We start from the raw sequence: 9,800 nt of genomic DNA on the forward strand, positions 1-9,800 counted from the left end.
TAGGAAGGCCAAAGCCATCATCTGTAGCCTGTACGAGTTTCTAATCCCTCACTAACTTCTCCATCACAGTTATTGGTAATTGTCCAAGACTGAACCAGACTGTTCACAACCAGAGTCATACAGCACAGAACCTGACCCTTCAGTCCATTCCAACCATAATCCCAAACAAAACCAATTGCACCTACCTGCGCTTAGCTCATATTCCCTCTAAGCAATTCTTATTCATGTACTTATCTAAATGTCTTTTAAACCATACCCATGTCTGCCACTTCCTCTGGGATTTAATTCCACAGATGAACCACACCCGACGCAAAAACGTTACCCCTCATATCTTTATTCTCTCACCTTAAAAACATGCTCACCGGTCTTGAAGACTCCCATCCTGGGGGAGGGGGAGTTTTCAATTCATGACAAGCTTCCAACTAGATTTTCACATTATCAACTTGGCGTATTTTCACCTCAGAAACACAAATAGAAATTGCTGGAAATCCTCAGCAGGTCAGGAAGCATCAAAAGAGTAAATACATCTTCCTCAAAACTGAAATCTGGAAGTGTTTCAGTAAATGAAATAGGATTGAAAGGTGTGTAATTTTCTTTTTTTTTTAAATTCACACATGGGACCTGGTTATTGCTGGCTGGCCAGTATTTATTATCCATCCTGAGTTGCCCTTCATAAGGTGGTGGTGATGAGTTGCCTTTTTGAACCATGCTGCAGTCTTACTTTGAGATTTTGGATTCACGGCAGACGTTCAGAAGAAACCAACATTTCTTTAGCTTCCAGTTTGTTCTGTGTGAATACTCCCCCTTCCATCCCCTGGCAAAGGAGGGAGGTGCATTCGCCCCATTGCCCTTTGCCCCCATAAAGATGGCGGTCACAAGGGGCAACATTCTCCCAATAAAGATGGCGGCGGTAACTAGGCTGTCACCACCTGAGGCCTGCAGCCGCTTCCCCCTTGAAAGGAATAAAGACACGGAGAGTTTCTAATTCGCGTCCGGAGACCTATACCGGATGTTTACGACACCACCCAGTCCCCATTAGTTCCATTTTCCTGCCGCTCTTCGCGGTCTCAGCCCCCACCTTACCATCTCCTCAGCAACGCCAGCCCCTCGTCAAGACTTCAATCACATTGGAACTGCGACTGCGCGGGGGGAGTCGGGCACGTGTCTCCACGCGGTGCTGGCCTTCCCTCACCCCCCCGCCGCCCCATTGGCTGGAGGACCAGTTGCGCCCGTTCGGTCCTCCAGCCCCGCCCCCTCATTCGCTTCCGCTGTTTTGACAGCGGTTCGCGCTCCAACCCCGCCCCTCCTTCATGCCCAACGGTTGGAGGACCAGCCGCGCAACAACACGGTCCTCCAGCTCCGCCCCTCATTCACCCCCATTGGTTTGAGGACCAGCCGCTTCCCGCACGGTCCTCCAGCCCCGCCCCCTTACCCTTCTCGTAGATCTTCAGCTGGATTCATTCATAAAACAAAACAGCTGCAAGATGCTGGGTATCTGAAACAAAAGCATAATTGCTGGAGAAACTCCGGCAGCATCTGTGGAGAGAAGGGAGAGTCAATGTTTCTAGTCCAATGACCCTTCTTCAAAACTGATGGTATCTAGGAAAAGGTGGTACATAGGCTGAAGACAAGGGGGCGGGGTTAGCGAGTAAGGAGTCAGAGGGACAGCCAGAGATGGATCCAAAGAGAAAAGAATTACAGTTAGGGAGACAAAGGCAGAATGCCAGAAAGAAAAGCTGCAGTTCCCCGAGGCTTCCAATTGCTTGCCACGTCAACACACCATCCTATTCTCTGGTCAACATTTCTGCTTCAGGCCTGTTACAGGAAGGCTCAGCAAAAGCTGGAGGAACAGCATCTGAGTTTCCAATTGGCGACCCTTCAGCCTTCAGGACTCAATAATTGACTTCTATAATTTTACATATTTATATACACACACAAACCCCATTCCGAGGAAGGGTCACGTGACCCGAAATGTTAACTCTGATTTTCCCTCCACAGACCTGCTTATCTTTTCAGCAATTTCTGACTTTGTTTCTGATTTACAGCATCCACAGTTCTTACAGTTTCTATGAGTTTACAATTTGAACAACAACTTCCATGTCCTTGACCCACTCCCACACCCTGTCATGACATGGGGTGCTTTCAGCTCAGCCAATCCATTTTCACCGGCTTATTATGGCCCTCATGGTCAGCTTTTCTTTCTCCATGCCATACTATTATCCGTTGATTTGTCTCCCTAATGGTTGTTCTCTCTCTCTCTCTCACAGCTCAATTTCCGCCTATCTGATCACTTCTCCCTCCTCCCCCCCCCCCCCCCCATCCCAGGTAAAGTTAAAGTTGCCACCATATTACCAGACATCACATAGTTTTGGCAAATTAGGTTAATGAGAATCCAAAGGGATCCTACAAATACATTTATGACAAAGAGAACTAGGGAAGGAACAGGGTCTCTTAAAAGATCAGCTACGCCACCTATGTGTGGAACCGCAGAAGATGGGGGACAGACTAAACAAATATTTTGTATTAGTGTTTACTGTGGAGAAGGATATGGAAGATAGAGAATGTGGGGAAATAAATAGCGACCTCATGAAAAATGTCCCTATTACAATGCATACTTAAAATGCATAAAGGTGGATGAATTGCCGGGACATGATTAGGTATACCTTAGAATTCTGTGGGAAGCTAGGGAAGTGAGTGCACCGCCCCTTGCTGAGATATTTGTATCATTGACAGCCATCGGTTGAGGTGCAGAAAGACTGGAGGTTAGCTAATGTGGTGCCACTATTTAAGAAAGGTAGTAAGGAAAAGCCAGGGTACTAAAGCCAGGGTACCTGTGAGCCTGACATCAGTGGTGGGCATGCTGTTGGAGGGAATCCTGAGGGACATCTATTTGGCAAGGCAGGGGCCGATGAGAGATAGTAAACATGGCTTTGTGTGTGGGAAATCTTGCCTCACTAACTTGATTGAGATTTTGAAGTAACGAAGAGGATTAATGAGGGAAGAGAGATGAACATGATCTATATGGACTTCAGTAAGGCATTTGACAAGGTTCTTCATGGTAGACTGGTTAGTGCGGTTAGATCATATGGAATATGGGGAGAACTAGCCATTTGGATACAGAACTGACCTGAACGTAGAAGACAGAGGGTGGTGGTGGTGAAGGGTTGCCATCAGACTGGAGGCCTGTGGCCAGCAGTGTGCCACAAGGATCAGTGCTGGGTCCACTGCTTTTTGTTATTTAAGTAAATGACTTGGATGTGAACATAGGAGGTATAGGTCATAGGTTTGCAGATGACACCAAAATTGGAGGTGTAGTGGACAGTGAAGGTTACCTCAGAGTATAACAGGATCGTGATCACATGGGCCAATGGGCTGTAGAGTGGCAGATGGAAATGAGATGCAGCATTTCGGAAAGTCAAATGAGGGCAGGTCTTATACACTTAATGGTAAGGCCCTGCAGAGTGTTGCTGAACAAAGAGACCTTGGAGTGCAGGTTCATAGTTCTTTGAAAGTGGAGCACCAGGTAGACAGGATAGAGAAGAAGGCACTTGATATGCTTACCTGTATTGGTCAGTGACAATAGGAATTGGGAGGTCATGTTGCAGCTATACAAGACATTGGCTCCTCCACTTTTGGAATACTGTGTCCAATTCTGGTCTCCCTGCCAGTGGAAGGATGTTGTGAAATTTGAAAGGGTTCAGAAAAGATTTACAAGGATGTTGCCAGGGTTGGAGGGTTTGAGCAACAGGAAGAGCTTGAATAGACTGGGGATATTTTCCCTGGAGCATCAGAGACTGAGGGGTGATCTTATAGAGGTTTATAAAATCATGAGGGGCATTGATAGGATAAATAGACAAAGTCTTTCCCGTGGGGTGGGGAGGTCCAGAATTAGAGGACATAGGTTTAAGGTGAGAGGGGAAAGATTTCAAAGGGACCTGGGGGACAATGTTTTCAACCAGAGGATGACACGTGTATGGAATAAGCTGATGGAGGAAGTGGTAGAAGCTGGTACAATTACAACATTTAAAAGGCATCTGGATGGGTATATTAATAGGAAGGGTTTAGAATAATATAGGCCAAATGCTAGAAGACAGTGAGGACTGCAGATGATAAAGTGTGGCACTGGAAAAAGCACAGCAGGTCAGCAGTGTCCGAGGAACAGAAGAGTTGACATTTTGGTCAGGACCCTCATGGGATAAAGGCTGGCAAATGGGCCTGGATTTATTTAGGAAACCAGGTCAGGATGGACGAGTTGGACTGAAGAGTCTGTTTTCATGCTCTACAGCTCTATTCGGGCTGCTGTCTCATTCAAGAGACAATAGGTGGGGGTTAATTCTGAGAGTCTCAGGTGAGGGAGAGTCTTTCATGGTAACCTTAGCTAGTGTGGAATTGAACCCATAATGCCAGCATTCACGCTGCGTGGCTAAACCAGTTGTCCAGCTAACTGACCCCTTTAATAGATAACCAAAAGACAAAAATGTTGAAAGAGGAAATTCCAGAGCTCGTGGACTCTGCAGTTAAAATCATGAGCACCAATGCTGGAGTGAGGTAGGTGGGAGATAGGAAAGGGTCCGCACTGAAGGAGTAGGATGCATGGATTGCCTAAGAGCTGGAGGCGGTCTGAGAAACCATGTCAGTCACGATGAAGGAGACTGCCTGAAGCACGGTGGCACAGTGGTTAGCACTGCTGCCTCACAGCGCCTGAGACCCGGGTTCAATTCCCGCCTCAGGCGACTGACTGTGTGGAGTTTGCACGTTCTCCCCGTGTCTGCGTGGGTTTCCTCCGGGTGCTCCGGTTTCCTCCCACAGTCACAAAGATGTGCAGGGTCAGGTGAATTGGCCATGCTAAATTGCCCATAGTGTTAGGTAAGGAGTAAAATGTAGGGGTATGGGTGGGTTGTGCTTCTGCGGGTCGGTGTGGACTTGTTGGGCCGAAGGGCCTGTTTCCACACTGTAATGTAATGTAATGTAATGTAAAGTACAGCTCTTAAATGGAACCGTGCAGATCCTGACCATGTTGTCTGTTGCCTTAGACAGGATGACAGATACTGTATCTGTAGGTTTACAATGTGTCACTGACCCCCCCCCCCCCAGGCTGGTCTGCAGCAGAGTGAGAGCAGCGATGTGACGGTGGTCCAGAAGAGAACTGATGGAAAATCGTGACAGGGAATGGGAATTCACTGAATACTCTCCCATTTCTCAATCCCCAAGGAGTACCAGACGGACACAGTTTACTCCCATCTCCACGAGCTAGGTCTGCCCCTATATTCGAGAAGGAAGTCTTTACCGTGATGCTCAGGGACTCTGAAACCCAGAGAGTGCAGCAGCAGCAGCGCGTCTCGACCTCCGCTGACCCACACAGAATGCACCAGGTGGAAGTGGCAGTAAGGGTCTGGCCTACAAATTGTAATTCACCGAGGGTGAGTGTGTGAAGGTTTGAGAAAATATTGCTTTTATTTTGTAAATAACTACACATAATATGTCACCAGTAGACCCACTTTCAGCTCTTCTCCATTCTCACATCACGAGGGCTAGCTCATACTTTGACTGGTTTCGTGCTGTAAGAATACCAGGACACCAACAAGAAGAAACATGTAACGTTAATTATTAGAAGTGAATATCTAACTTAGAAAATGGGAACGGGGGCGGCCATTTAGCCCTTTGAACCTACTCCGCCATTTAAAATGATCATGGCTGATCATTGTACTCTATACCCTTTTCTCATTCGTGAGGCCTGCAAAGCAATGGCTGGGCTAACATTTATTGCCTGTCCTTAGCTGACCTTCAGAAGATGGTGGCGAGCTGCCTTCTTGAACCGCTGCAGTCTACGTGCTGTCAGCAATGCTGTGCTGTGCCCACAACACTGTGAAGGAAGGAATTCCAGGATTTTGACCCAGCGGCAGTCCTGTGGTGGTGGAAGGTGTGGGTTTAGAAGGTACTAAGGAGCCCTGGTGAGTTACTACAGTGTATCTTGTACATGGTATTATAGGACAAGCCAAACAGAGAACAGCCAGGGAATTCCTAGAGGCATGGCACTCATCCACTGATTCAATCAATAAGCACATCGACCTGGACCCAATATACCGGCCACTGCAGCGGACAGCTGGAACTGACAACCGGAAGCGGCAGATTCAAACCACTACAAATGCCGGAGGAAACATCACAGAAGGGCTTCACAGGAGGCTCCCGAGCACTGAGGATGTCACCGAGACAGGGGACGAAACGTCTGCAACACAAATTCCCAGCTCGGCGAACAGAACCACAACAGTTACTGAGCGTCAGTGGTGGAGAGAGTGAGTGTTTGTGAATGTGGTGCCAATAGACCCGAAAAGGTATCTTAAGTGTTATTGGAGCTGCAGTCATCCTGTCAAGTGGGAAGCATTCCACCACACTCTTGACTAGAGCCTTGCAGATTGGGTGGGGAGGGAGACAGGCTTTAGGAAGTCAGCAGGTGTGTTACCCTTTGATCCCTTTAACTCTAAGAACTTCACGTGAAACTCTACTTAACAGTATAATAGAGTAGAAAAAGCTTAGGAAATAGGGTACAATGTATTATTAGCAAGAAGCCAAGTTACAGAGGGCATGGTTTACTGCAGTAAAAAAAAGCTAAAGCAAGCTCTTGAAGCTGCTTGTGAGAACAGAGATATCAGTGGAATAAATAACAGGACATAGCAGCCTCGAGACAAGAGAGATATAGGACAACAAAGAATACGCAGACGATCCCTTGATTCAGTGAGGTGAGCATTGCCTACAAGCTGTGACTAGGTGGAGGAATGGGTTAAGGGTCGAAAGTGTGCTGCTGGAAAAGCACAGCAGGTCAGGCAACATCCGAGGAGCAGGAGAATCAACGTTTCGGACAAGAACCCTTCAGATCAGAACTCAGGACAAAAGAGAGCCTCCCCAGGAAATGGCATGCAGCAAAGAGGGGCCACAATCAGAAGATTAACAGCCAGCGAGACAGAGTGAAAAAGCTTAAAGACCAAAGATCGAGGCTGTGAAAGTTGCGAGGAGTACTTTGTGTTATGCGGTCTACTTCTCAACACGAATACTACCTGTATTAAAGAGTCGATTGCGGCCTGCGGTTTGCTTGAGAGCAGATGAACTTGTCCCGATATTGTCTCAATAAAATTCACAACTAATGTCTGCTGCCAAATCCAAACCTGCTTGAACAGGAAAGCAATGTCCCCAAATCAGTCACTGTTGAATGTCAGTTCAGGCTGGAGCCTCTCGGTGGATGAGTGGTCAAAGCAGTGTTCAATGGCTGGAGATTGGGGGCCAGAGGGTGTGTGTGTGTGTGTGGTGGGGGGAAGAGACAGATGATGGCTGGTTCTAGTGGTGGGAAATGTTCATTCTGAAGGAGTGCAGCCAGAAGTAGTGATTACTCTTTTCCTAATCCTATCTTCTATTTTTATAACATTTTATAATAGTGGAGCAGGCTGGAGGAATCAAATATCCAGCCCGATCATCTATGTTGCCCATTTTTTAACAATGAGTGACCTGCTAAGTATTTCCCCATTTCTGTTTTCTTTTCATTTAAAATGGTGGGGCTCGATCTAACGCAGTGATCAGGCTGTGCTGAAATGGTGTTAACACACTTGTGTGATCTCAGCTGGAGTGTTGTGTCCACTTGTGTATGCTGTACTTTAGGAAGGACGTAAAATATCAGGGAGTGTAGAAAATATTTTTGTTTTGTTCATTCATTGATGGGATGTGGGCCTTGTTGCGATCACCAACGTTAATGACGATCCCTGGGTGCCCTGGAGAATGCAGTGGTGAGCTGCCTTCTTAAAACTGCGCTGACCTTGACGTGTAGGGATACCCACAGTTCGACTGGGCTAGTAATTCCAGGTACTTTGACCCCAAGCAGCTCACCACCATCAATGAAGGAACAGCAATATAGCCCATGTCACTACAGAGGTGAACCTGTGGTGGTATTCATAGAATCCTTGCAGTGTGGAAACAGGCCCTTCGGCCCAACAAGTCCACACCAACCCTCTGAAGAGTAACCCATCCAGATCCATATTTAACCCTGACTAATACACTTGATCTACTTATCCCTGTGACACACCCATGGGAAATTTAGCATGGCCAGTTAACCTAACCTGGGCATCTTTGGATTGTGGGAAGAAACCCACACAGACGTGGGGATAATGTACAAACTGCACACAGACAGTTGCCAGAGTCTGGCATCGAACCCAGGTCCCTGACGCTGTGAGGCAGCAGTGCTAGCCACTGAGACACCATTCTGATCAATCTGTTGCCCTTCTAGATGGTAACGGTCACAGGTTTTGAAGGTGCTGCTGAAAGAGGCGAGTTCCCTCTTGTAGATGGTACAAGTTGTAACCTCTACGTGTCGGTCATGAAATGAATGAATATGAAAAGTGGCAAATGCAATTATGTCTGCTGCAGCTCTGAGTGTCATTAAGTGACAATATCCTGCCTTTTCCTCGTCACCTTGCCCAGTGACCCTTTTCAAATAACAGCCTCAATCCCTTTTGAACACTTAGACGAAAGTTCCCAGATTTGAGTATCAATCAAATTCTCTTTTGGCCTGGATAGAGGTAACAATGTTGAATGTCGTTCACGCTGTTCTCAGTCGAGAGTGTGGTGCTGGAAAAGCGCAGCAGGTCAGATAGCATCAGAGGAGCAGGAGAATCGACATTTCGGGCATAAGCCCTTTATCAAGAATGATTCCTGATGAAGGGCTTATGCCCGAAATATCAATTCTCCTGTTCCTTGGATGCTGCCTAACCTGCTGTGCTTTTTTAGCACTACACGCTTGACTCGGATCTCCAACATCTACACTTTCCCCTAGTGCTGTTCTCTGCCAGATAACTGGAAAACTTTCAACCAGATTCCTGACTTGTGTCCCGTAGATGGCGGACAGGTGTGGGGAGAGGGAAGGTGAGTTACTCACCAGTTACTCACCTTAAATGCCAAGGAATGCAAACAGGAGATAGTCATTTCCTGACACATTAACATCATTTTCCAGTCGTCAGTCCAAAACTGAATCTAGTCCACGGCTTGCTCCACATGGACACAGACTGGTTCGGTATTTGAAGTGTCATGAACGGTGCTGAGCATTGCACAATCATCCCCAAACATTCCCCTTACGCTAGAGGGAAGGTCATTGCTGATTATCTGAAGGTGGTAGGGCTGAGGAAGCATCCCTGAGGAACCCCTGGAAAGATGGGCCGCATGGTGGCTCAGTGGTTAGCACTGCTGCCTCTCAGCGCCAGGGACCCGGGTTCGATTCCGGCCTTGAGCGACTGTGTGTAGTTTGCACATTTGCCCCATGTCTGCATGGGTTTCCTCCCACAGTCCAAAGCTGTGCAGGTTAGGTGAATGGGGCAATCTAACTTGGCCAATAGTGTTAGGTGCATTAGTCAGGGGTAAATGTAGGGAAATGAGTTCTGGGTAGGTTAGTCTCTGGAGGGTTGGTGTTGGGCCGAAGGGCCTGTTTCCACACTGTAGGGTATCTAGTAGATTGTTCTCGAAAATCTACAGCCACCTTCCTTTGTGATAGGGACAGCTCGAACCCCAGATTCACTCCTTGATGCCACATTCGGTCAAATGTGGCTTTACTGTCAAGGGCAGTAACCCTCACCTCACCTCACCTCACAAGTTTGGTACTTTCACCAAGGTTACTGTGAGCTCAGGGCTGGAGTGGCCCTGGTAGAACACAAAACGAGCAGGTTACTGCCATGTTAGTGCTGTTTGATGGAACTTTCAACGATACTTTCCATCGGTTTTGCTGATGACTGGCATGAGAAGAATGAGGTAGTAACTGACTGGATGAG

The 9,800-nt window shown here is 47.3% G+C and overlaps 1 protein-coding gene; it reads left to right on the plus strand.

Moving 5' to 3' along the window:
* Positions 1-9,800, plus strand: part of LOC122543486 (uncharacterized) — a 101,050-nt gene that overhangs the window by 20,554 nt on the left and 70,696 nt on the right.

Source organism: Chiloscyllium plagiosum, unplaced genomic scaffold, assembly GCF_037043375.1.
Source record: "Chiloscyllium plagiosum isolate Xiang-an unplaced genomic scaffold, Cpla_swu_hap1 HiC_scaffold_27, whole genome shotgun sequence".
Taxonomy (NCBI): Eukaryota; Metazoa; Chordata; class Chondrichthyes; order Orectolobiformes; family Hemiscylliidae; genus Chiloscyllium; species Chiloscyllium plagiosum.